Source organism: Pteronotus mesoamericanus, unplaced genomic scaffold (assembly GCF_021234165.1).
Source record: "Pteronotus mesoamericanus isolate MK-2021 breed Mesoamerican mustached bat unplaced genomic scaffold, CSHL_Meso_final scaffold_167, whole genome shotgun sequence".
Lineage (NCBI taxonomy): Eukaryota > Metazoa > Chordata > Mammalia > Chiroptera > Mormoopidae > Pteronotus > Pteronotus mesoamericanus.
The window spans coordinates 15,925,205-15,951,049 of NW_026555308.1; the positions used below are offsets into that span (position 1 = coordinate 15,925,205).

General features: G+C 38.3%; 1 protein-coding gene across 2 annotated transcripts in view; it reads left to right on the plus strand.

The window, feature by feature from the left end:
- Positions 1-25,845, plus strand: part of LOC129083751 (S-adenosyl-L-methionine-dependent tRNA 4-demethylwyosine synthase TYW1) — a 177,849-nt gene that overhangs the window by 48,160 nt on the left and 103,844 nt on the right. The window lies entirely within an intron of this gene.

The following is a 25,845-nucleotide window of genomic DNA, read 5'->3' on the forward strand; positions in this document are numbered from 1 at the left end:
CCTTTTGCATCTCTTGCAGTGCTGGTTTGGGGGAGATTTACTCTTTTGGCCTTTTTTTTTTTTTTTTTAAAATCTGGGAAGCTCCTTATTTCACCTTCCATTTTAAATGAGAGCCTTGCAGGGTAGAGTAGTCTTGGTTTCAGTCTTTTGCTTTTCATTATTTGGAATATTTCTTGCCATTCTCCTCTGGCTTGTAGTATTTCTGTTGAGTAATCAGCTGATAGCCTTATCACAACTCCCTTGTATGAACTAGCTGTTTTTCCCTTGCTAACTTTAAGATTCTCTCTTTGTCTTTGAATTTTGCCATTTTAATTATGATGTGTCTTGGAGTGGGCCTCTTGGGTTCATCTTAATTGGAGCCCTCTGTGCTTCCTGAACTTGCATGACTTTTTCCCTCACCAAGTCAGGGAAGTTTTCTGCCATCATTTTTTTCAAACAGGTTTTCTATCCCTTGCTCCTTTTCTCCTCCTTCTTGTATCCCTGCGATGTGAATATTGTTATGTTTCATGTTGTTCTGCAGCTCCCTTAAACTATCTTCATTCCTTTTGAGTTTTTTTTAGTTTTGTTGCTCTGACTGGGTGTTTCTACTTGTGTTCCAGCTTGCTGATTTGATCCTCTGCTTCATCTAGCCTGCTTTTAATTCCTTCTCATGTATTCTTCATTTCAGATATTGTATTCTTCATTTCCTCCTGTTTCTTATTCATAGTTTTGATGTCCTTTTTCATGCTGATGAGTTTCCACTAAGTTCCCTGTAGTTCTCACTGAGTTCCTCTAGCATTCTTATAACCATTACTTTGAACTCTATGTCTGATAAATTGCTTGCCTCAATTTTGTTTCTCACTCTTTCTGGGGATGCTTCCTTTCTTTTGATTTGGGATTGTTTATTTGTTTCCCCATTTCAGGCGACTCTTTTTGTTTTTTTTTTTTCCCCTGCATATTAGATTCTTCTGCTTTGACTCCCTGTCTTTGTGGGGTGGCCTTCTGTGGTGGGAGACCTGTGGGACTTAGTGTTACAGTCTTCTTGAACTCCTGAGCTGGATGCTCTAGGGGTGCCCTTTATGCAGTTTATGTGGCGGATTCTCTTGTAATTGGGTTTTGATTGTTGTTGGCTTGTTTGTTGGTGAGTTCTCCCCTCTGGCTGATTGACTGAGAGTCGCAACTCCCAGCATGTATTTAATGCTGTTGTACAGGACCTGTCAGAACAAAACAGTTCAGCAAACAAAACCCACACCAGTAAAAATACCTTCCATCCACTACTGTGGTATCAACCACAAATGAGCTAAGAGTAATAAAGGTGGAAAGAAAATAAGAATATTATATGAAAGGGACTAATGGAAAGAAAAATGATTTTGAGAGGGTAGAGGGAGAAGATATAATAAGAGTAGCACATAGAAACAAGGCGAGGAACAGGAGAAAATAAAATTTGCAACGTAAATAAAATAGGGAGGGAATAGAACAAAATGGAATAAGAAAATGGAAGAGAACAGTATGAGGTTTGAAAAAAAATAGTGAAGAAATAGGAACCAAATTGAAGACAAACAACCACTGCAGTGATATCCATGACAGATGAGCAAAGATTAATAAAGTTAGAAAGAGAATAAGACTATTAAAAGAAAGAAGAGAAAACAAAGCTTGTGAAATGTCTAAAGGAAAGAAAAATGATTTTGGGAGGCTAGAGGTAGGAGAAATAATAAGGGCTAGAAACCAGGCTAAGAAAGTGAGAAAATAAAATTTGAAATGAAAATAAGATAGGACAGGAAGAAGGTGAAATGGAGTAGAGCAGGGGAACAGTAATAATTATATTTAAAATTTAAAAAAATAGTGAACAACTAGGAATAAAAGTGAAGAAATGCAACAACACCACAATATCAATGACAACTGAGCAAATGTTAATAAGGTGGAACAAGAACAAGGATATTATAAGAAAGGGAAAAAAATGTGACGTGACTAATGGAAAGCAATATGTTTTTGAGAGGATGGAGGGAGGAGAAGTAACAGTGGGAATAGAAATAAGGCATAGAAAGGGTAAAATAAGAAAGAGAAGGATGGAGGCAAGTGAAATAAGAGAAGGGAATAGTAAAATATGAGCTGTGAAATAAAACTAAAAATAATAAAAATAAAAAATATAGTAAAAAAATAGTGAAATAATTGGAACAAAATTGAAGACAAAAAAAACAGTGCTAAGAAACTATGCAGGAGAAAAAAATAATACAAATAATGAAGAAGAACAAGGTGGGATTTGTCTCAGCAGAATCTCATGTGTGTTTGCCTCCTGTCTCTCCTTCTGGATCTGTCCCTGGTAGTGTCAGCTGGTGTCCTAGTCTAGCTTTAGGCAGTGTGTTCAAGGCTACGAGGAATCCACAGTCTGTGGCTGTCTTCTCCAGGCTTGGCTGGTCCTCGCTGTTCTTCCCTGCTGGCTTTTTATCCGCTCAGGGCCCAGGGGAGACTCATCTAACATCCGCCAGCACCGCCTGTTCCAGTGTACCAGCTCCACCTGCCTCTAGAGAGGGTTTCTGGTGCGACTGGGAGAGTGTGGTCCCTGGTTCTCTCCTGGGAGGTGCTGTTTAGACTCCAGGGATGATGGTGAGTATGTTCCCTTACCCTTGTGCCACACGTCTTGGTCTGTCCCATATTATTTGCAGTAGTGCGTAGTTTCTGATGAATAAGCTGTCTTTTTCACGTGAGGGGTCAGTCTATGCAAAAGGGCCAGCCCTTTCCTGCTTGGTGCTGATGGCATCTCTGAGTAAGAGCTGAGGCCAGGCAGGGCCCTGAATACCTCTTGCTGTGCCAATCTCTGATCTCTCTGCTGCTTTCAGTGGAATAGGGCCTGAGGCGGAGCCAGCATATAGCATCTAATAACAGTTCATAAAGGGCTCCTTTGGAGATTCTTTTTCTTTCCTCTATGTGCCCAGCAGGGGGTTCTTGAGCCTTGCCTTACCTTTCTGTGGAGTTTGCAGTCCTGCAAGTGGGGATTGGGCATACCTTCCTCTTCTCAGGGCTTCGTACTGCATGGTGTGAGTGGCCCTGTGTGGCTGCAAAGAATCTCAGGCACTCAGCTCTTGCCCACCCAACTCCTAGCCCACTGCTCTGGCAAGGAGGCTCAGACCCAAATTCCCTTTTCACCCCTCTTGCCAGCTGTGCTGGGTGGGGCCCTGCAATGCCTTCGCCCTGCAGCCTTCTACTCTTCTTGGCCAGCTGGACACAGTGGGCACGAACCTTGCTTTCAGTCTGGCCTCTTTGTTGGCTGGGCAGCTGCACGTGTATGTGGTGCCGTGCCCAGCCACGCCTCAGCTCCCCTCTTTAAAAAAGTCCTTATGTGGCTGCCTGGCTCTCTGCGCACACCACCTCTCCAAAAGGCAAAAATCTCTCTCAGTCAGGGCTGGCTACAGCCTGCCAGTGCTTCTGAGTTTTAGGAGATAGAATTTCTCTCTTGAACTGTCCCTGTTGGTACTGCAGCAATGGATGTGCTGCTTGCTGTGTGAGTGTAGCCTGAGTCTCCCAGACTCTGACTATCCTCCCAAGTCTCTCCTGATTAGGATTGGGGGTTCCCTGTGTGGGACTGGGAACCCCGCTCTGGGAAAGGTGGGAGCTACTAAGCTGCATTTTCTGTCCATTCTCTCCTCTGCTGCAGGCGCCTTGAACAGGGTATTTCCCCTTCAACTTATAAAGTCTCTTACCACATGGTGTGAAGCATCCTCTGTATTCCTTGGCTTCAAGAATTTATATCAGCTAAGATTCTGTTGATTGTTCAAGTCACTTGTCAGAAAATCAGTTGAAAATCCATGCTGGGGGCTCAGGCAAGTGGGCTCAGCTTCCACCTACTCAACTGCCGTCCAGATTACTTTCTGTAGAATTCCTTATTCTGTCCACAGTATTAAGAAATCTTTGCCAAACTCAAGGTAGTCTTGTAGAGCTTTATAGTTTTAAGATTTATGTTTTAGTCTTTGATTCATCTTGAATTAATTTTTTTGAATGCTGTAAGCTAAAGGTCAAGATTTATTTCTTCCTGACTCCCTGCCCTATGTATGGATATTCAGGTGTTTTAGTACCACTTGTTCTAAAAGACTTTCCTTTCACCATTGAATTACTTTTAGGCGTTTGTAGAAAAGTCAGTCAACTATTTATTGGTAGGCCTATATCTGGACTCTGTTGTTCTGTTCTGTTGATGTGTTTGTGTATTCGAATGGCAGTACCACTTTGTCTTGATTACTGTAGCTTTGTAGTAAGTCTGAAATCATGAAGTAGAACTTCTGTGTCTTGTGTTTTCTTTTTCTTTTTCTTTTTAAATTTCTAAGATGGTTTCCACTTATCTGGGTCCTTTGCATTTCTATATAAATTTTAGAATCAGCCTGTGAATTTCTATAGTATGTATTTGTCTGTTTTCTTAGATTCTTTTTCTGTCTCTTTGGCATCCACTCATCACAGGGCCAATTATATTAACTATATTTTCTGTATTTTTGTTGCTCTGGCATTTGAGGGCCTTACAGACCTGGGGAAAAACTGTCCCTTCCAAGGCTTGCTATTTCCTAAAGAATCTTGCCCTGAGCATGCCTTTCATATGTTTCCCAACCAATTCTGAATCTTAGCCAGCAGCTACCTCCTTATCTAACTCTCACAGACCCAGCCAATATTTTCCCTGCCTTAAATCATTACCCAGATACCTGACAGCTAGAGGCAGCTCCATAGCTCAGAGCCCCCAGGAATTATTCATATTAGTTTACCCTGCACTGCTTTGCTTTTCTAGAGGAAACCCCCCAAAAGGCTCTGGCCTAGGCTTTTCCCCGTACTTCTCCATCACCCTGTGTAGTATGGTGTAAGTAATATATTCTTCTTTTAGTGGCATTGGTCTCTTTGTTGTTGCTACTCAGTCACCTCCATAAATGAGAATCCCATGGGTACAAATAAGCTAGCACTTTTAATAGCTTTGTTGAGATACTATTTACATATACTAGTCACCCATTTAAAGTATACAGTTCAATTGTTTTTACTATGTTGACAGGGCTGTGCAGCCATTATCAGAGTCTAATTTTAGAACATTTTTGACCCTTCTAAAAGAAGTTACGGACCTATCAACCATCAATCCCCCTTCTCTCCCCTCCCCTCAACCCTAAGGAATTATTAATTTACTTATCTGGACATAAATTTGTCTAACTGGACATTCCATATAAATGGAATACAATATGTGGCCTTTTGTGCCCAGCTTCTCTCATTTAGCATAATGTTTTTATGATATATTCATGTTGTAGTATGTATCAGTATTCTATTTTTGATGGCCAGTAATATTCCATGTATAGATATATCACATTTTGTTTACCCATTTATCAGTTGATGGCATTTGCTTCACTTCCACTTTTTGGGTATTATATAATGCTTTCTCCTGGAATGCTCTGCCCTCGACGCCATAATCCACAGCTGACCTTTCCTTAGTACTTCAACTGCCTTCATGGCCCTCTCCAGTAGAGAATCTGCTTCTCTAGTACCTGTTGTTTTTAGAATATGATTATTTTCTCAGCATTTCTCTGCAGTATCCTTTAAGTGCCATCTACTCCCTAGGCCTATTGCTATTATTTGTGAATATCTGAGAAACTTTTCTTCCTTTTTATCACCCTATTCCTCTACTTTCATCATTAGGGGTATGGACATTGCAACTGATGGCACTTTGGACACCTTCTGTCATTTAACATACTTGTCAGTGTCTTCCTCCTTCCTACCTCCTCCTTCTTCTTTTTCCTTCTCTTCCTCCTTCTTCTGCCTCTTCTTCCTCCCTTTTTTTTGTAACCCTTCTAACATCCCATATTTGCTTCTTCCAATCCAGTGATTTTTAGTAATGTCAGACACAATGCCCTCTCCTTATCACCAGTATTTTGTAATATCCTTTTAACTATCACTAGATTAAATTTATAGAATTACAAATATAGTGCCATCTACATACTTTTTAAAAAAATTAGTGTTCCGTCCCAACTATAACATAGAGAAAACAGGAAGTACTTTGTATTACAATAGTTTGTATTTCTGTGTGAAATGCTCAGATACTGCTATATGAGAAGGGGTAATGAAACTGTCAGCTATTATTGTTACCAGAAAGGGGACCTGGCCCTGAGTGCCTGTGGCTGGAAGGTAATGTGTGGGTTCTTGACTTTGTGCAGGAAAGATTTCACAATATGAGTCCAGGTGATATTTAGAGAATGTTTATTAAACTGGGGACAGTGGAACAAAGATAGGTCTAGGATACTAGGTGGGGAAGTGAGGCTAGGCTGGGCTTCTTTGGCTCACTAAAAAGCCAGAGAAAAGGGGGTGCTGGGAACAGGGTCAGGGAGTTAGCCTGGGATGAGCTACTGCTGCCTGTTGCTGCCTGGTTGCAAGTCTTGTATGTAGGGTTTAGGAGATGCGTGCCTATGGGGGAAGAGGGAGTGAGGGAAGGGAAAGGGACAGTCATGCTCCTAGGAAAAAGCGTGTGGAGGACCTTAGTTTTTAGGGGTTTTAAAGGCTGGGTGTTCAGGGGAGGTCTTATGGGAGGATCTCAATAGAATATTAATCAGCTTTGTGCTGATGTACTCAAATGAGATTTATTCCCTTAACTTCCTGTGTCCTTGGATGTGATTGGCAAATGGCACTAATTGGATTTCTGCTATGTCTCTCTGAGTAGGGTGATTTAAGTTATTTACCCTCTGGTTGTGGAGAAGTGTAAACCACTTACTCTTATGAGTCCTAGGTTTAGGGAAGACAGGATTTACTAGATGGTTGCAAACTGCTTATTTAACTGTCTCAGTTTCCATATTCCACTTGTCTTAGCTTACTAGCCTGTCTCATTATAATGGTTAAGTTTATATTTAAGAGAAGTTTATAAACAGATTAGAAGTTATTCTGTATAAGAATTAGTAACAAGCCATACTTGTTTATGTGTAATAACAGGGAGAGAGGGAAATAACCCTAAAGTAGGGCTTAACCTGCCAGCAAATTACAGACTGTCAGAATGGAAAAGTGAGAAAGTTGGATGTAATTGCAAATGAGTGGGGTCTCATTTATGTGTTGAATCAGAACAGTTTCTATTTTGTGACTTGGGAGGAGTAGTGACATGTTGTCACAGAATATATATCCCCTGTTTTAAAATTCCACATCTTGTTGAGATCTCATTCTGCATCTAATTCATAACAAAACTTTGGCAACAATATCCTTTAAGTGACAATGGAAATAAGGATGGATTGGAAACAGGAATGGTAGTAAGAGTGCCTGAGAGAAGTGTGGTGAACCTCTGGTGACAGTTTCAGAAATGACAGACTATCCTAAAATAAACAAATTCAATTTCAAATAATTATTGCAGGACAGATTTATCATCATTGTTTTATAAATATTAACAATATATGGAATGACCATAATAACTTTAAAAACAACTTTTGACAAAGGAAGTCATTATTCGTGCTGCCTGTCACTACCAGAACCAATACATAGAGACAAAGACTGAATCTTTATGAGCCCTTTATTCAGATGCTGGTGATCTCAGAAGATGGTCGGCTGTGTACCCTAAGAAGATCATCTTAACATCTCATCTTAAGCCAACCTTTTTATAAAGAGAAGGAAAGGGTAGGTAAGGGGTTTGGGGAAAGGTTAATCAGATAAGAGTTGGGGTTTGACAGCAATTTTCCTAGTATATTTTTATCTATTGATCAACAATTCTTTATCTGTGTCATGGACATTCCCTCCCTGGAACACAATGGCTCCATTGCGGATCCCCTAGGGCACAAAGGTTGAATTGCTTGCTGACCTCCTATAGTCAGTATTCCAGTTCCTGGAGTAACAGCTTTCCACATGCATTAACCACTTAAGCCTATGAACTATAACTAAAGCTAAAACCTTTAACTCTTGAGTTCCCTATCACTTTGGTAAGTGAGAACCCTGAATTTCATATCTGTTAATTTAATATTAGATTCCAGCTCTACCAAATCACCTCATATCTCTTCTGTAATGTATTTGTAGGTGATACCTGCAAATATTATGCAGATACGCAGGTATTTTATTAGTGACTTAAATACTAGAAACAGCATTTTCTGTGGCATTTTTCAGAATGGTGAAATTTCTTGTAAAATTTTACATAGGAGTGTTCTTTTCCTTCAGTTTGTATAGTAATAGCTTTATTCCTGAAAAAAAAAAATTCTGTATATGGTCAAATTGTGCAGAATATACACTTTTAAAATGAAGTTGGTATCTAGGCTCAAATAATTATAATCAGGTTTTTCACAAGTAAGGAGGTCTAGTGAGTCATTTGAAAGAAGTAGACTACAGAACTTTTTTTTTTTTGAATGGGACTATTCTGAACATTGCAAGAGATGTGAAAACTTTGGCCCCAGCTCCTTATTGGCAGTAGTGCCCCCAAACATCGTTATGACAAAATATTTCCACAGGTTTCCAAAATATCCTCAGGGGGTGGTGTTGGCCCCATTGAGAACCTCTGCCCCAGCCTGTTTTCATTGCCAACCTCGAGGTTCAGGTTGCTTTCACTGCAGTTAGTTTCTTTCCCCCTCTACTTCTGGCTTCCAGTGAACCTCCCCACTCTGCCCAGTTTAGCTAACATTAACCCAATTAATCTCTGAATTACAGTTCTCACCCAGCTACTCCCTTCTAAATGCCTATAGTGGCTTTTCATTACTTCTAACTCAGCATGTCCTATTTGGATGAGTAATAAGCATCTTGAACTTAACATGTTAAAAGCTGAATATCTGCCTTGGCTGGTGTGGCTCAGTGGATTGAGTGCCGGCCTGTGAACCGAAGGGTTGCTGGTTTGATTCCCAGTCCGGGCACATGCCTGGGTTGTGGGCCAGGTTCCCAGTAGAGGGCGTGCGGGAGGCAACCACACACTGATGTTTCTCTCCCTCCCTTCCCCTCTCTCTAAAAATAAACGTAATCTTAAAAAAGAAAAAAACCCTGAATTTCTATTTTCTCTCCTAAGTCTGTTCTCCTCCGCCTTCACACTATCAGTTAATGGCAAGTATCCTTTGGCTCAGGCCAAAAACTTGGGATTCCTTTTTATCCTCCCTCCCTCCCTTCCTTCCTTTCTCTTTAACCCTCCCACATCTATTCCATGAGAAAATCTTTTCAAAACATATCCAATATGCATCTACTTTTCACCAATTATACTGCTTTACCTTGGAACAAGTCACTGTAATATGTCCCTTTTAGTATTTCAGTGATCACCTAACTGTTTTTCCGGACTCTTGTCATCATCCACTCTCTGTTTTCTGCACAGCAGCCAGATATATCAGGTCATGTCACTGTCACTCAGAATAAAAGCCTAAGTTCTCCAAGGCCCAATGTGATCTGGTCTTCCTGCTTCAGTTCTACCCTGCTGCTCCCTATATGCACTGAGCCCAAAGAGCCCAAAGTCCTCCCTAGCTTTCTAGTCTCTGTGTACTCTCTTTAGTGTCTGCTCAAGGAGCCTCTGTCAGAGAGGCTTTCCCTTACCACGTCAGATGAAATAACAACCTTCCCTCATATTCCCTTACACTGCTTGGAATTTCTACACAGCACTTACTATAGCTTAATAGATGTATCTTTGCATAGTATCTATTTCTTCTCAGACCCTTCTTAATACAGTTCTGACCTACTTGTTCAGCTTTATTTTCCATTTTAACCTTCATATGTTGTGTCCTGCTTCTCTTCCCCACTCTAATCTCCACCTGACTAAATCCTACCCATCTATGTCAGTTAGGAAGACAGAAAGCACCTTGGGTATTATATCAAGAACTGACTTAATAAACTCAGTAAACTAAATGCTTACCAAGGCATTGAAATACCTGGGGTAGTGAAGGTCAGAGAACTGCTTCTGGCTTTGAAAAATTCAGAAATTGCTAGACTCACAGGACATTGCTGCAGGTGACCTGAGCTATTGCAACATTGAAGCGGATGTTTCCCAGGAGCTCCCTTGGATGCTGCTGCAGACCAATGTTTACTGCATGCCCTTGTATCTGCCAGCTGCTGCTAGAGCTGAATAATAGTTTCTCTTTTTTCCTTCTAAATCTTGCTTTTCACTGGTGGAGTCTAAATCAGAACCCTTCAGACAAGGGAATTTGAGAAATATGGTGTTAGGATTACTAGTCCCTGCTTAGAAGGGTTGGCAGGGCTGAGTATTAACAGCATAGGCTGTCTCTTCGGATGCTCACTGTCCAAACCCCCTCCCATCTGGCAACCTTAGTTTGTTCTCTTGTATCTGTACTTACATTGTCAAACAATACTTAAAACATTTGCTTCTGCTTAACTTGTAGCAACTATTAACATACATGGGAAGTTGTATTCACTCTCTACTTTTAAAGGGGAGAATACTCTTTTGAGATCCTATACCTAAATGATGAAGTTATATGGCTATCTACCACCAACCCATCTTATATAAAATATTTGGAGGAGAGGGTAGATAAATGTACATCAAAGCAAGGGAGACATTCTGGATAGGTACAGCTTTCCTCATATTTGCACTGGTCACCTGGTCATAATTGGCATTTACAACTTTTTCCTCCACTAACTAGGCCATGTTTCCCTTTGTTTCATCAATACCTCATAGTATATGCTTCCTTACCAGGTGGGCAGTCTGTCAATGAAGAGTTTGAGCTCATAGTGGCCCCTCCTGAAATCCTCTCTTAACTTTCACTACTGTGTGTGAGAGTACTAAGAGATGCCTTAGAGATCCCCTTGGTTCTTGACAAAAGGTTTGTTTCTATGGCATGAGGAGCTCAAAGGAGTCAGGCAATAGAGTTTACTACCAAGAACTGTGGAGGGTCTTTTATCCTACCTACAAGCTAACAGGTTAGTCTGGCAGAGTCTTGTAGATGTTGGCAGAGGGCACAGGAGGGTCAAAGACAAAGCACAGAAGACAGTTTGAGCTTCATGTTCACATTGATTCCTTTGTCCTCCAAATATTTTTTTTGTAGTTACAGTTGATATTTAATATTATTTTATATTAGTTTCAGGTGTACTGCATAGTGGTCAGACAATTACATAGTTTATGAAGTGATCCCCTCCAATGATTCTGGTACCCACCTGGCACCACGCACCCTCTTACATAGTCATTACAATATTATTGACTATATTCCCTATGCTCTACTTTACATCTCCTTGACTGTTTTGTAACTGCCAATTTGTACTTCTTAATTCCTTCACCTTTTTCACCCAGTCTTTCAGCCCCTCCTTCCATCTGGTAACCTTAGTTTGTTCTCAGTATCTATGAATCTGTTTCTGTTTTTGCTTGTTCCTTTTGTTCTTCAGATTTCACATGTAAGTGAAATAATATGGTACTTGTCTTTCTCTGTCTGACTTATTTCACTTAGTATAATACCTTCTAGGTTCATTCATGTTGTCACAAATGGTAAGATTTCATTCCTTTTTATGATTGAGTAATATTCCACGGTATGAATCTTATTTATCTAGTCATCTCTTGATGGGTATTTGGGTTGCTTCCATATCTTGGCTATTGTAAATAATGTTGCAATGAATATAGGGCTGCATTTCTTTTTCAAATTGGGGTTTAGAATTTCTTTAGATATATACCCTGAAGTGGGATTGCTGGGTCATAAGGTAATTCTGTTTTTAGTTTTTCGAGGAACCTCCATGTGGTTTCATAGTGGCTGCACCAGTCTGCATTCCCACCAATAGTGCATGAGGGTTCTCTTTTCTCCACATCCTCACCAGCCCTTGTTGTTTGCTGACTTATTGATGGTAACCATTCTGACAGGTGTGAGGTAGTATCTCATTGTGGTTTTAATATGCATTTCTCTGATGGTTAGTGATGTTGAGCATTTTTTCATATAGGAGAGATTATTTTTATTATGCTGGTCAGGGAACAAATCTATACTCTATGCTAGAGAGATGTACTCTCTCCATCTTCCAAAGCTGTTTACTGTACAAACATCCTTGCAAAGTTGGTCTGGAACTGAAGCTGATCCAGAAGGTGCAGAACCACCATGGACAATTGTCCATTAACACAACTTCCCTGGAATACAGTGGCAGCATTCTTCCCTTGGGAAACTATAAACTCGAGTCAGTGTTCTAAGGATGAAAGGCAAGCAGTGGAATGAGTGGTGTGCTGGTGGTAATACTGAGAGAAGCCATAACTACATCTGTCTCTATAGCTGTGTCCAATAGGACTTTCTGCAGTGGTGGGAATATTCTGTATCTGCAATACACAGCACAATATACTAACCTTATACCTAACATCTAACCCAATACCCAATACTTGATACCTAACCACATACCTACCTAACCATGTAACTCATACAGCTACTAACCATGTGTGTGGCTACCTAACACTTGAAATGTGGCTGGTGTGGCAAAAGAATTGAATTTTAAATTTTATTTAATTTTAATTCATTTAAATTTAAATAGACACACGTGGGTAGTGGCTCCCATATTGGATAGCACAGTTCTATGCCTTTTTACCATCCTTGATAACTATTTAAAGCAGTTTTCCTTGTTTCCCATAACAGGAAGTTGCTTATGACTAATTTTGATTCCAAAGCTCTTTTTCTGTATCTCTTGGGAATCAGTTATCAGTTTCTTCCTCATTATACAAATGTTATGCATATACCTTATTGCCCCATTGGAATATATATGGATATATGTATTAGTGAAACCATCACCAAAATCAAGATAACAGACAATCCCCAAAATTTCCTTGTGTTTCTTTGTAATCCATCTTTCTCTTTGTTCTTATTCCCAGGAAACTACTGACTTGTTTTCTTTCTCTGTATGTAAATTTATATTTTCTAGAATTTAGTATTTTCATGCATTATGTTTTTTTATCTTGCTTCCTTCATTTGGCATAATTATTTTGAGATTCATACATTTTTTGTGTATATTAATATTTCATTTATTGCTAAATATATTCCATTGTATAGTATGCTTAAAATTTGTTTATTCATCTGTTAATGGACATTTAGATTGTCGCTTGTTTTTTACGATATATATAAAGTCAATGTGGTGAATATTTGTGTACAATTCTTTGGACATAACACTCATTTTTCTTGGGTGTACACCTTGGAGTGGAATTGCTTAAGCATATGTTTAGCTTTAGTAGATATAATATGAACAGTTTTCCAAAGTGATTTCAATTTTAACATTAGTTTTCAGTTAATTTCTTTGATTTTATAATTGTATCACTTTTTTCTCCTCAACAAAATTCGTGATTTCTAACATTGACATAATTACTTCTTGCCATTAACTTACAAAAATTGTTCATAAAGTGTGATCTGCATTTCCTTTGGGGTACTGGAGGTCAAAACTATTTTTTTAATATTATTATAATGTTGAGGTGTTTTTGCTGTGTAGACATTTGAATGAATAGTGCAAGAGCAATGGTGCAGAAATATGCCGACCCTGTAGTATGAATTGAGGCAGTGTACCATACTGCACTGGTAGTCAAAGTGCACGTACTCCCTGTTTTTAAAAAATGCCAGTTTCACTTAAGAATTACCTTGGTGAAGTAGCAAAAATTATTAATTAAAAAAAAAATCTCTACCTTTTGAATATTTGTATTTTTAATGTTCTATGTGAAGAAACTGAAAGTATGCATAAGCTCTTTTATTGCATACCAAAATATAGTTGTTTTCAGGAAAAGCATATGTGCACTTAAGTTGGAAGTTACTGTTTTCATGGAATGTCATTTTTACATCAAAAAAGTATGGCTACTTAGGCTTAGGTAGTTGGCAGACGTGTTTTTAAAGTTAAAGTGAGCCTGCCACTTCAAGGAAACAACTGAAAGTATTTGTTGCCAGTAATAAAATTTGAGCTTTAAAATGAAAATTAGAATTTCAGAAAACTTGTATTAGCTGCCATAAGTTTGAAATCTTCCCAGTAATAATCATCAATTATGGTATTTAAAAATGTTATTTTTATATTATTATGCAATGAAATATATGAATATTTGAAAGGTCTGCATAACTTAATGAACCAGTATTTTTCAAATGATCAGTGTGTTATATTTTTACACATTTTAATTTTAACAAATTATAATTTGATGTTATAAAATCAAATTCAAAGTACAGGATAGGCAAATAGATTTTAATGTAACAAAATATGAAAAGTTCATTAATATGGTTTCAGGTTTTACAATGAAGCTAGTCTTTATGAAACTTACCACATGTTGTGTTGGTGTAGTATCAAAGTAGAACATAGCACAATTTTCTGAAAAAACTTTTTAAATACTCCTTTTTTCTTAGCTGCGTATCTATGTGAGGCCTGATTTTGTTCATGTAGCTTAACCAAAACAACATACCACAATAGTTGGAATGCAGAAATTATATAAGAATTTAGCTGTTTTACTCTTTTTTTGTTTTTGAAATTATTTTTCGTAATACCATGGTATTGTGTTAATATGTAATAGGCTTATAATTATCTTAAATGAAATAGTATAAAATATTTTAAACTTTACATGGTCCTAAATACCTAATACGTACATATTGATTGATGTAAAACCACGTAAGTAAAAGTTCTTTGTGGTCTTGATAATTTGTAGGAGGCAAGGTGGTTCTTTGTAGCACTTTCTGTTTGTAGAATGCCTCTCATCAAGAGTGCACATTGAAAAATGTTCTAAAGTTCTTTGGAATGAATTGTATACCTGTGTTATTATGTTAGTAATTTGATATTTGGTTTATAGTTCAGTTTGATTTTAGTTGAAAGAATTTTAAAAATTTATTTTACTTTTTTGAATAGTTTAAGTTTTTGTTTTTCCAGGTAAAAAGTATAGGTTTAAATAAAAATGATGTTTGTAGTGAAGTCAGAATCATTTTTTTCTCTGGATCACTTAGCACAGAATATGGAGTTTGTTTAATATATTCCATATGTTTCATATATTAAACATTTAAAATCAAGATATTACCTATCCAGAGAACTGCAATAATCACCAAATGTTAAAAGGATTTTGTTATAATATGCCAAAAAAGTGATCTAGAGCTATTAGCTGTTACATCAAGTGTAAAAGCTCTTTGAAAACTAATAAATTATCACTAATGTGAGGGGTTTTTGCCTTAAGGCTTCGAGGTGAATGTAATTAGTATAAATGATGTAGGAGTCCATTAACTGGGTAGCCCTCCATGAACCACGACTCCCAGTGTTCACACACTTCGTTAATTCTCTAGCCTTGGCAGTCAGTGAGACTTGCTTTGGTCAATGGGGTATTAGGAAGCATGATGCAAGCAGAGGCTTAATAAATGATTGCTTATTGAGGCTTGTCCTCTTGGAATGTTTCCTGTGGGAACCCAGCTACTGTGCTATAAAGAAGCCAGTCTAGCGCACTGGAATGAAGGAGGAGCAAGGTGTCCTAGCTAGCTAGCATCAACTGTCAGAAACCTGAGTGCCGTCTTCTTGGATGTGCAGACCCAGCCAAACACCCTGTGAAAACAGCTGCATGAGTGACTTCAACGCATACCACAGGGAGTGGAAAAAGCACCAAGCTAACCCAAAGAATGAATAGAGAAAATAATACATGTGTCATATTAAGCCACTGAGTTTTGGGGCAGTGCGTTATGCAGCATTAGGTACCTGAACCAGATAATATTGGCTACTTCTAAGGAAATGATTATGACTTGCTACTGTTTTGGTAGATGTGGTAGGGAAAACAGTCATAGTGAAGAATGCCAAAGCTTGAACTGTTGAAAACCCTGAGCTGAACCAAAGCAACTCACATGGTATATAAATAGGGGTTTAGATGAAAATGCTGAGAAAAGTACATTACAGGAAGTGTGATTTTGTTTTTCTTTTTTCATTTGTATGTCAATGAGTATTTGCCAGAAAGATTAAGGGCCTGTCAAGCATTCTGTCTAGGCTTTGTGGCTTTGCTACCTTCGCTTTCTAAACTAGGAGAGCAGGAGATTCTTTCAGCCAGAAAAACATAACTTTAAGGATGCTGATGGAGGAGGACTTGCCTGTTTGATGGTCACTTAATTTAATTGACAGTCTATTTTCTTATCTTTACCATTGCAGTGTTCTAGTCCAGAAAATAAATGTGACATTTTTATCATAAGTATGTGTATATATGTATAGCTGATATATAGCGTATATAGTGAATACATATGCACAGGTACAGCATATACAGGGTCTGGCACAAATAATGTCCCTTTTTATTATAAAATCTTTTATTACAAAATCATAAGCATGTAATTCTGTAACATAAAAATATCACAGGCAAACATACCATATGACATTTTAGGCTAAATGTTCAAATTAAAACTATAAATTATTACACCCATATTATTGCCCTACCAACCACACTCAAGCAGGTGTTACTTCTGCTGGACCCTGTATATAGCGTATATCACATATGATAGAGCACTTTTACTTTTCATTATGGAAGGTTACAGGGATGTGAGGGAGGCCTGCTTTAAAAGGGTCCCTGTCCTGTCTTTACTTTGTATGTCTTTTTCTGTTTCCCTCTCCCCAGACCCAAATAAAACTCCAATAAATCCAAACCCAGATTGGAAGTTGATTTGATAATAGTCATTTTGTATCCTTGATGACTTTCTGTCTACTTGTTCTATCTATTTCTAGTAAGGAGTGAATGTCTTGATTTCTCCCTCACTTTTGAAGGACAGTTTTGCCAGATACAGATTTCTTGGTTGAGAGTATTTTTCTTTTAGCACGCAATATGTGTCCATTGTGTTCTGGTTCCAAAGCTTCTGATAAGAAATTTGTAGATAATCTTATTGATGATCCCCTGTATGTGATGATTCACTTCTTTCTTTCCATTTTCAAGATTTGATCTTTGTCTTTTGAAAATTTGATTATAATGTGTCTTGGTGTTTGGTGTGGGTCTCTTTGAGGTCATCTTACTTGGAGTTTGTTGAGCCTTTTGAATTCTCTATAGTCATGTCTCAAGTATGGGAAATATTCACCCATTATTTCTTCATTTTTCTCTCTTGTCCTCTGACACTCCTGATGCACTTGGTGTTCTACTTGATAATGTCCCTTAGGTTGCACGAGCTCTTTACGTTTCTTCATTCTTTTTTCTTCTCCTCAGCCTTGATAATTTCCATGGTCTTATGTTTATGTTCACTGATTCTTATGCAAACTCATATATGCCTTTGAATTCCTAGTGAATTTTTTATTTAAATTTTACTTTTCTACTCCAGAATTTCTATTTGGTTTTTCTTAAGGCTTTTTATCTCGTTGATATATCTTTTTTGTTCACACTTCATTTTATTGACTTTCTCCACATATTCCTTTAGTATATTGAGCATCTTGAGAATAGTTTTGTTTTTTTTTTAAGTCTGCCTAATATATCTGCCATGAAGTATTTTTTAGGGACAGATTCTGTTGAATTGTTTTTTTCCTTTTATGGGCCATACTTCTATGTGCCTTGGTATGCGTTGTGATTTTTTATTGTTGAACACTGGGCTTTTGAATCTAGTAATGTGGTAACTCTTCCCCAGAGTTTTTATTTTTTGTTATTTTTGTTGTTTTTTTGTTTTATTATTGTAGGCTGTTTCTGTACTGAGGATCAGGCTGAATTGTAAACCTAACGTCTTCTCAAATATGCAGTTATTTTTGAATAGTTTAGTTTTTCTTTGTGAGGCTACTGAAAGTAGAAAAACAAAAAATGAAAGGCAGTTAAAAAGAGGGAGTGGCCCTTTAAGTCTTCTGAATATCACTTAAGCCTGAGGGGGTGTGGCTTGCAAAGATGGGAGGTGGTGTAACAATTCTGCCCACCTCTTTGTCTGCACCTCTGAAATTAGAAGCAACAATCAGGAATCAGAACAGATTCCCAGTACTTGGAGGACAGGGTCATTTTTACCTGCTGTAGCACTCACCAGCTGTGTGCAAGCTGTGCCAGGAAGAGGTGCATAGCGACCTACCTTGTGGCTGGTGTTGGTGTATGGGCAGCTTATATTCTTTTAAGAACTGTAATTGACAGAAATTAACCATCTAGGCCTTTCCCTGGAAATTGGAAGCCTTCATCATACCCCAGAGTATCAGAACAGTTATGTCTGGCAGATTCTCCAGTGTAGTTGTCTAGGTGGGGGAAACAGATCCTCCTGCTTCCTGCTCCTCCATCTTTCTCAAATTCTCCGCGCGCGTGCGTGCGTGCGTGCGTGTGTGTGTGTGTGTGTGTGTGTGTAAGAGTTATTTAATCAGTTTGGAATTTATTTTGCTCTACAGTCTGAAAAAAGTAGCTAAGTTGGGGTAAGTGAACTTTTTCCTAAAGGGCCAGATAATAACTCTTTTGGGTTCATGGGTCCTATGATCTGTGCTGCAACTTCCCATCTCTCCCATTTTAACATGAAAACAGCCACAGACAATAAGTAAATAAATAAGGGTGACATTATTGCAATGAAGCTTTAACTTAAAGTAACAAATAGTAGACTGGATTTGGCACATAGGTTGTATCGATCTGTGCACTGTATTCTTCACCCTGTCAAAAATTGAAGTCTGAAATTTTGCCCTACGTGCAAGCTAACAAGTTAGCCAGCCACAGTTTCATGGATGGTGGCAGAGGATAAGTACAGTTTATTACTCATGATAATAGCAGTAGCCAGAATATTATAATTTTCTTTGGTCCCTGAGTCCCAGTTCCAATAAAGCAGCCTATGAGGACCAAATAACTTTTGAACATATGTTATAGGAGAGGACCCTCACACTTAGGGAATATGAATCTTTTATAAATAGGAATAATTCTGCTTGACTTTTGCCTTTGAGGGGCACACCTTTTTTAAAATCCTTTTTAAAAAAATATGTTTACTGATGAGAGAGGGAGAGAGAAACATTGATGTGTGAGAGAAGCATTGATTGCCTCCTGTTTGTGCCTCAACCAGGGATCAAACCCACAACCTACGAATGTGCCTTGACTGGGAATCAAACCTGCAGCCTTTTGGTGCATGGGATGATGCTTCAACCACCTCAGCCACCTGGCCAGGTGGGGCACATCTTTATTATACTGGACAATAAGGATAGCTATCATTTTGCTGCAGAAGGATACACTATCTTCCAACGCTATTCACTATTCACATCTTTTTGAAAAGACAGTCTAGAATAAAGGCAGTGAGTGCCCCTTCTTGCAAGACATTCAGAAAGACCCATCAAGAATTATATGCCTCCTTTCCTCTCCCTGTACCTCTGTTTCCAAATTGATGTGCACAGATCCTACCTAGTGATAGTGTCTTGCTTTCATTCATTGTGGCTCTGTTGGGCTACAGTTGTATTTTCTCAGGCTCTGATTTACCTTGAGGACAAGAATTGACAGATTATTGAATCTTGGGCTATGTATATTTCCCCCCTAGATTCATAACATGAATTCTAAGCATGTGTTGCTTTCCAGTCTTTTCCTTTTCCACCTTGATCATCCACTAATTTTCAGATGCAGGTGCATGTCCTTTGAAAATGTAATATTTGAAGACTTTTGGTTTGGACAATATGGCATAAACTGTACTCTCTGCTCATTTCTGCCATACACAACTCTAAACCATGGAAAACACAAGAGGCAACTAAACAAGAACTCCGAAACGTGGTAAGAGCAAGCCTGGCCAGTAGGGGACCCAGCATGGGAGGAACAACAGAGCAGCAGGATGTCTTACATTGCCCCCCACCTAAAGAAGAAGGCAACTCTGGCCCTGTGTTTCCTAATCCTTAGTCTTACAACAGATGGCCACCCATGAAGGCTCATTCTTTCCAGTATAGAATGGGAATCCCTTTGACATGATCAGGCGAGCCCAGTACCACTGGCAGAGGGGACTGATTTGGAACTCCACTAACAATGAGCAGTTGAACAAGTACTCTCTTTTCCTGCTAGGCCTGCAGTTTCCCTCTCCTGCCAAAAGATACCAGGTTGGCCGGGTGAAATGGAATGATGGAGATCCCTCTTTACCACCCTATCCCTATAACAAGTGGCCTGGCTTGTGGAATGCTCTTCTTTTCTGCTGGACCTGAGGCTTCCTTCCTTCACTGAGAGATACCATGGTGACTGAATGGCACTGGCAAGAGGGACCCCACCACAAGAAGTGGCCCAACCAGGGAAGCCTCTTTGTTCTTGTGGCCTGAGACTCCCATCTCCTACTCAGAGTTACTGTGGTTCCAGGGATCATGGGCCAGAGTGACTGCCATACTAGTAGTCTACACTGGGAAGCCTGCTGGCTGAGACCTTCCTCCTCCACTGAGAGGCCCCCAACCCCCGCTAGTGGTTTATCTTGGAAAAACTCCTTCTGCCCCAATGGCACCAGCAGAGACCACTGGGAGTCCAAGCAAAATTACGCTGCAGACATTCTGAAGATTTAAACTGCCATTGGAACTGCAGCACTTAAAAATACTCCAGGACTGCACACTCAACCAATACAAAGTGACTGCCTGCTAAAATAAAGAATTGAATAGAATCTAAAGTTCTCAAATATAATAGGCAGATGTCTGCGATGCAATAAAAAATCACCTGTCACATCAAGAATGAAGAAAATCACAACTTGAAAGTAAGACATGGTGGACTAACAGCAACACCAGATAAATCAGATTGTGGAATAATCTGACAAGGATTTTAAAGCAGCTGTCATAAAAATGCATCAGACATTCATTATAGATTTTCTTGAAACAAATAAAAAAATAAAACTTAGCCAAGAAATGGAAGAAAAGAACCAAGAAGGAATTATAAAACTGAAAAATACAATAACAGAAATGAAACACTTCACTGAAGGGGCTCAATAGTAGAGTGAAGATGACAGAGGATAGAGTCAGTGACCTTAGCAGATCTGTAGAATATGTGATCAAGACAAGTCAAAAGAGTTTATCCAATCTAACTGCAGAGAGCATGATCCATACAGGATAAAAGCAAAGAAATCCACACCAAGACACCTTAAAATTAATTACCTGAAAACTAAAAAAGAAAAATATCTTGAAAGATGCTAGAGATAAACAATGTATTAACATTAATTTGACATCAGATTTCTTATCTGAGATCATGGAGGCCAGAGGGAAGTGGCATTTATTTTTTAAGTGTTAAGAGAAAAGAACAGTCAATCATGGATTCTATGGCAAAACTATCCTTCGAGAGTGAAAATAAAGACATTATCAAGTAAAAAAAAAAGAATTTGTTGCTAGCTAAAGGAAATTCTTCAACCCTAATGAAATGATAAAAGGAAGAGTCTTGGAGCACCAGGAAGGAAGCAAGAAAGAATGATGGAAAGAGTATAAATGCATGCATGGATAGTAGGTGGTCATTTTCCTCATGAGTTTTATAAATCATATTTGATGATTGAGACAAAAATTATAACACCATGTGATACTTAAAACAATATTTAATTTAAAGGAGTGGAAGTTAAAGGTAGCCACACTTCACTTCAAGTGGTAAAATGTTCACATCAGTAGACAGTGATAAGTCATGTATGTGTATTGTAATACCCAGAACAATCACTACAAGACTTATAAAAAGAGATAGAGTCAAAACACAATATGAATTAAAATGGAATCCCAAAAATGTTTAACCTGAAGGAAATCAAGAAAAGAGTAACAGGAATGACAACCAGAGGAAACTGGAGGGACACTTTTAATGATAAAAGGATCTATCTACACTGAAGGAATATATACTAAAATCATAGGCTCAAAGTAAATAAAGCAAAAATAAACATAGCTGAATGGAGAAATTAAAAGTCCACATTTATAGTTGGGACTATATTCACAACCCTTTCTCAGAAAACTACTGGAATGATTATACTGAAAATCAGCAAGGGTCTAGAAAATCTGAACATTATAACTAATAAGATCTAATTGACATATATACAACATATCACCCAACAGCAGCAGAATACATTTTTTCCAAGCATTTATGGAACATTCACCAAGATAAACTACAACCTTGGCCACAGAACAAACTTTAATAGGTTTACGATAACTGAGATCATATAGGGTGTTCTCTGATCATAATGGAATCAAACTTGAAATCAATAATAGAAACAAAAGGAAACTTGGTAAATTTGTGGAAATTAAATAACACATTCTTGAATAAGTCATGGGTCAAAGAAGGAGTCTCAAAGTAAGTGAAAAAGTACATAGAACTGAATGGTTATAAAAATAAAATATATCTGTGAGATGCAGCTCAAGTAGTACTCTGAGGGAAATTTATAGCAATAAATACATTAGAAATGAGGAAAGATCTCAAGCCAGAAGTTAATGAAAATCTAAATAAATGTTCATGGATTAGAATATTCGGCATACTAAAATGTCAGTTTTCCCCAGTTTGACCATAAGTTTAATGCAGATCCTATTAAAACCCCAGTAAGGTTTTTGTAGTAACATATAAGCTTGTTCTGCAATTTATAAGGAAAGGCACAAACCCTGAAATGTCTTCAACAATGTTGACAGAGAAGAATAAAATGGGGAGGAATCATCCACACTCATATTGTAGCTTATTCTCACTTGAGTAATCAAGAAAATGTGTTGGTGGAGGGATAGACATGTAGATCAATAGAATAGAATGGAGATTTCAGAAATCCACAAATAAGCTTAACTGATTTTTTATAAAGTCAAAAACAATTACTTAGAGGAAGGATAACCTTTCCAACAAATGGTGCTGGGGCATTTAGGTATCCTTAGACAAAACAAAGAAAGAAAATTACTACAGCAATAAACTACACCAAAGGTACAAACACATACAAGAGTCATCTTAAACATCACACTTCTTGCAACAATTAACACAAAATGAATGGTGAATTTAAATATAAAGTTTCAAAGTATAAAACTTAGAAAACCCCAGTTTTTTAAAGAAACACATGCCATCCCTCATCTTAATGTCTCTACCCCTTTATTCTTTTCAGCCCTTCATTATTCAGTTTGGACATTGCCCTTCTGGGAAGTTCTCATTGGTCTTACAAGTCTGGTTGGATTGGTCATCTCTCCTATAAGCTCCAGTGACACCATGATGGATAATTGTTTTTCCTCTGCTTGCTCAGCATCTGAGTCTGTTCATGTGTAGGGAATTCCCCATTAAATGGGCTTTGTTTGGCGCCATGGTCCACTGCCTTCTTCAGAAACCAAGAAGGGCTGATACTGCTTCTTGGTACCACACCTTGACAATCTCTGTATCATCTAGGATAGTCATTCTCTTTAGCCCAAGGCTTTGAGTTGGGAGTGAGCAATGGGAAAGGACTGTGACATGGAGAACTCATTCTTGTCCTCTTGGCAGCAGCCTCTTTTTCAGGTGTGGTGCTGGTGATGATATCCAGAGAGTGGTGGTATCTATAGTAGATGGATTTTGAGGGATTGAGTGGTGGTCCAGTGGTCAGCCTTCATTCCTTCCTTTCTAGAGATTTTATGAGCTATGAGATCCTTTAAACAAATTCCTTTTCTGTTTAGCTAGAGTTACCCTCGCTAAACACCCTAGCTTTTGCTTGCAAAAAAATCTTGATGGATTCAATCACCCTGTTATAGTGCTGCCTTTCTGACTGTTTACTTGCCATTTTCTTACACCAGATCCTGAGTAGAGGTTTTGTCTTATTCATCATGTACACAGCGTGCTTGAGTATATTAAATTCTCAGTAAATAATGAAAATGTGCATGTCCTCCACTCTATTTCTCCATTGGCATGATAATGGAAATTACTCTGTGTTTGGCATTTGGTAGGCTTTTAATTTTACAGTGCTATTTATAAGATTTGAATGTTTTCTTTACCTTCTTGAATATTTTATTGGAAATCCTGAAGAGTTTGTAAGCATCACTATCCTGAACAGTATTTTTCTTCCTTCACTCCTTTTCCCCCCTTAATGCAAGTACATTTGACACTTGAACAACGTGGGGGTTAGGTGTCCTGACCCTGACAAATAGAAGCCTGCATATAACATTTGACTCCCCCAAAACTTAACTACTAATAGCCTCCTGTTGACTGGACACTTTACCAGTAACGCAAATGACTGATTAACACATACATATTCATATATATATACTGTATTCTCACAATAAAGTAAGCTACAGAAAAGAAAATGTTATTAAAAAATTCATAAGGAAGAGAAAATACATGGGCAGTATTTATTGAAAAAAATTCTCATCTAAGTGGGCCTGCACATTTCAAACCTCTTTCGTTCAAGGGTCAGCTGCAGTAAGTGGTATGGATGGGGACCTCCATTTATGAGGATAAAAAATAAAAGACTTTCTTATCAACTGACATAATAATTAAGCTGGTAGATTTTATGTATAACTTTCTTTCATTGTGGGCAGTGTTATAGTATTAGTACACTGATGTGTAATGTACGTATATACATATATAGGTATATGTGCTTATATGTGTGTGTATGTGTAAAAGGCTCCCTAATTGTGTCTCCTTGTTTATTGTTGCTTTTGTTAAATCCACCATATTTCAGTTACTTAGGCTTAAAATCTTATTTATCTTGCCCCTCTGATTGGGAATGCCAGTGATTGTAAGTACCTTTTTAGTACCCTTCCCCTCTTCTCCATTGACATTATGAGCCAAGTTACTATGACTTCTCTCGCATAACCTCCTCACAAGTTTCCCTTTTACTGAAGTGAAGCCAACCTTAAACAGAGCTTCTGGACAAATCTTGCTTATGATACCTTAAAAAACTTGACGCTATCTTGTGACTCCAACGCTAATTATCTGTAGTATTTTTTTTAAGTTACCCATTCTTACTGTTGTGGCTTCACCACTCACATACTAAATCATGGGTTTTTTTGAATAATTTGCTTCTTATATACATGTGGCTTGTCTCAACAGTCTCAATATGTTCAAATTCTACTCTTGACATAGAATATACTCCAAGATGGCCCCGGCTGGTGTGGCTCAGTGGAGTGGGTACTGGCTCTTGAACCAAACGGTTGCCGGTTCAATTCCCAGTCAGGGCATATGCCTGGGTTGCGGGCCACGTGCCCAGCTGGGGGCACACCAAAGGCAACAACACATTGACATTTCTTTCCCTCTCTTTCTCCATCCCTTCCCCTCTCTGTAAAAATAAATAAATAAAATCTTAAAAAAAAAGAATATGTTCCAAGATGCATTCCCTTACTCACCCTCCCTTATTCAAAGCAGAGATATTCTTTCATATGGCTGGCTACCTGTATTTTCTGGAGACTGTTCTGTGTACCTTGGCATCATGTATTATTGATATTATTTGACAGTTGGATAGATTTGAAAATGAAAGTATCAGTGGTCCTCCCCAAAGAGCTTTCAGAGTTAATAAATTTTAGGTTTATTTCATTGGATTTTAGAAAATGCAAATATCATAGTCAAAACACTGTATGGAGTGGAGGACCCCTCAAACCCCAAACTTATTTATAAAAAATTGGGTATTTATTCTTACACGTTTAAAGTTCAGTCATCTTCAAAGTACTCCCCATCTGATACAATACACCTATCAAGACATTTTTTCCACTGTCAATTTTGAACTTGTCAATTTTGATGCCTTTTAGTGATTCTGCCGCTTTTTGTTTCACCTCTTCCACATAAGCAAAACATTTCCCCTTGAGGACTTTTTTCATCTGAGGAAACAAAAGAAAAAGTCTCTTGGGGTGAGATGGGGTGAATAGGAAGGGAGGCCCACAGTAGGAGGGGCGTGTGTGTCATGCCGTTTCTTTTGGTCAAAAACTGCTGAACACTTGGTATGGGGTAGGCAGGTGCACTCTTAAGTCACCCATCATGAAATGGGCAAATGCACTGAAAGAATTTCCAAAAAAAATTCACTGAGGCCCAACACAGCCTTTCACAACAAGCCAAGTGGTACACTGGTACAGATGGGTTCCTAGAACACTCACCTAGTGGTCCAAGCCTGTACTGCAAGGAGCTGGCCCTCCAGAGGATAATTACATTTTTTGGAGAGAGTTCCCCCTTGTAATGCTATAGTGTTAATTTTCTGCATTGTGCAGCTAGCTACTGGTAGGTATATTTATGGT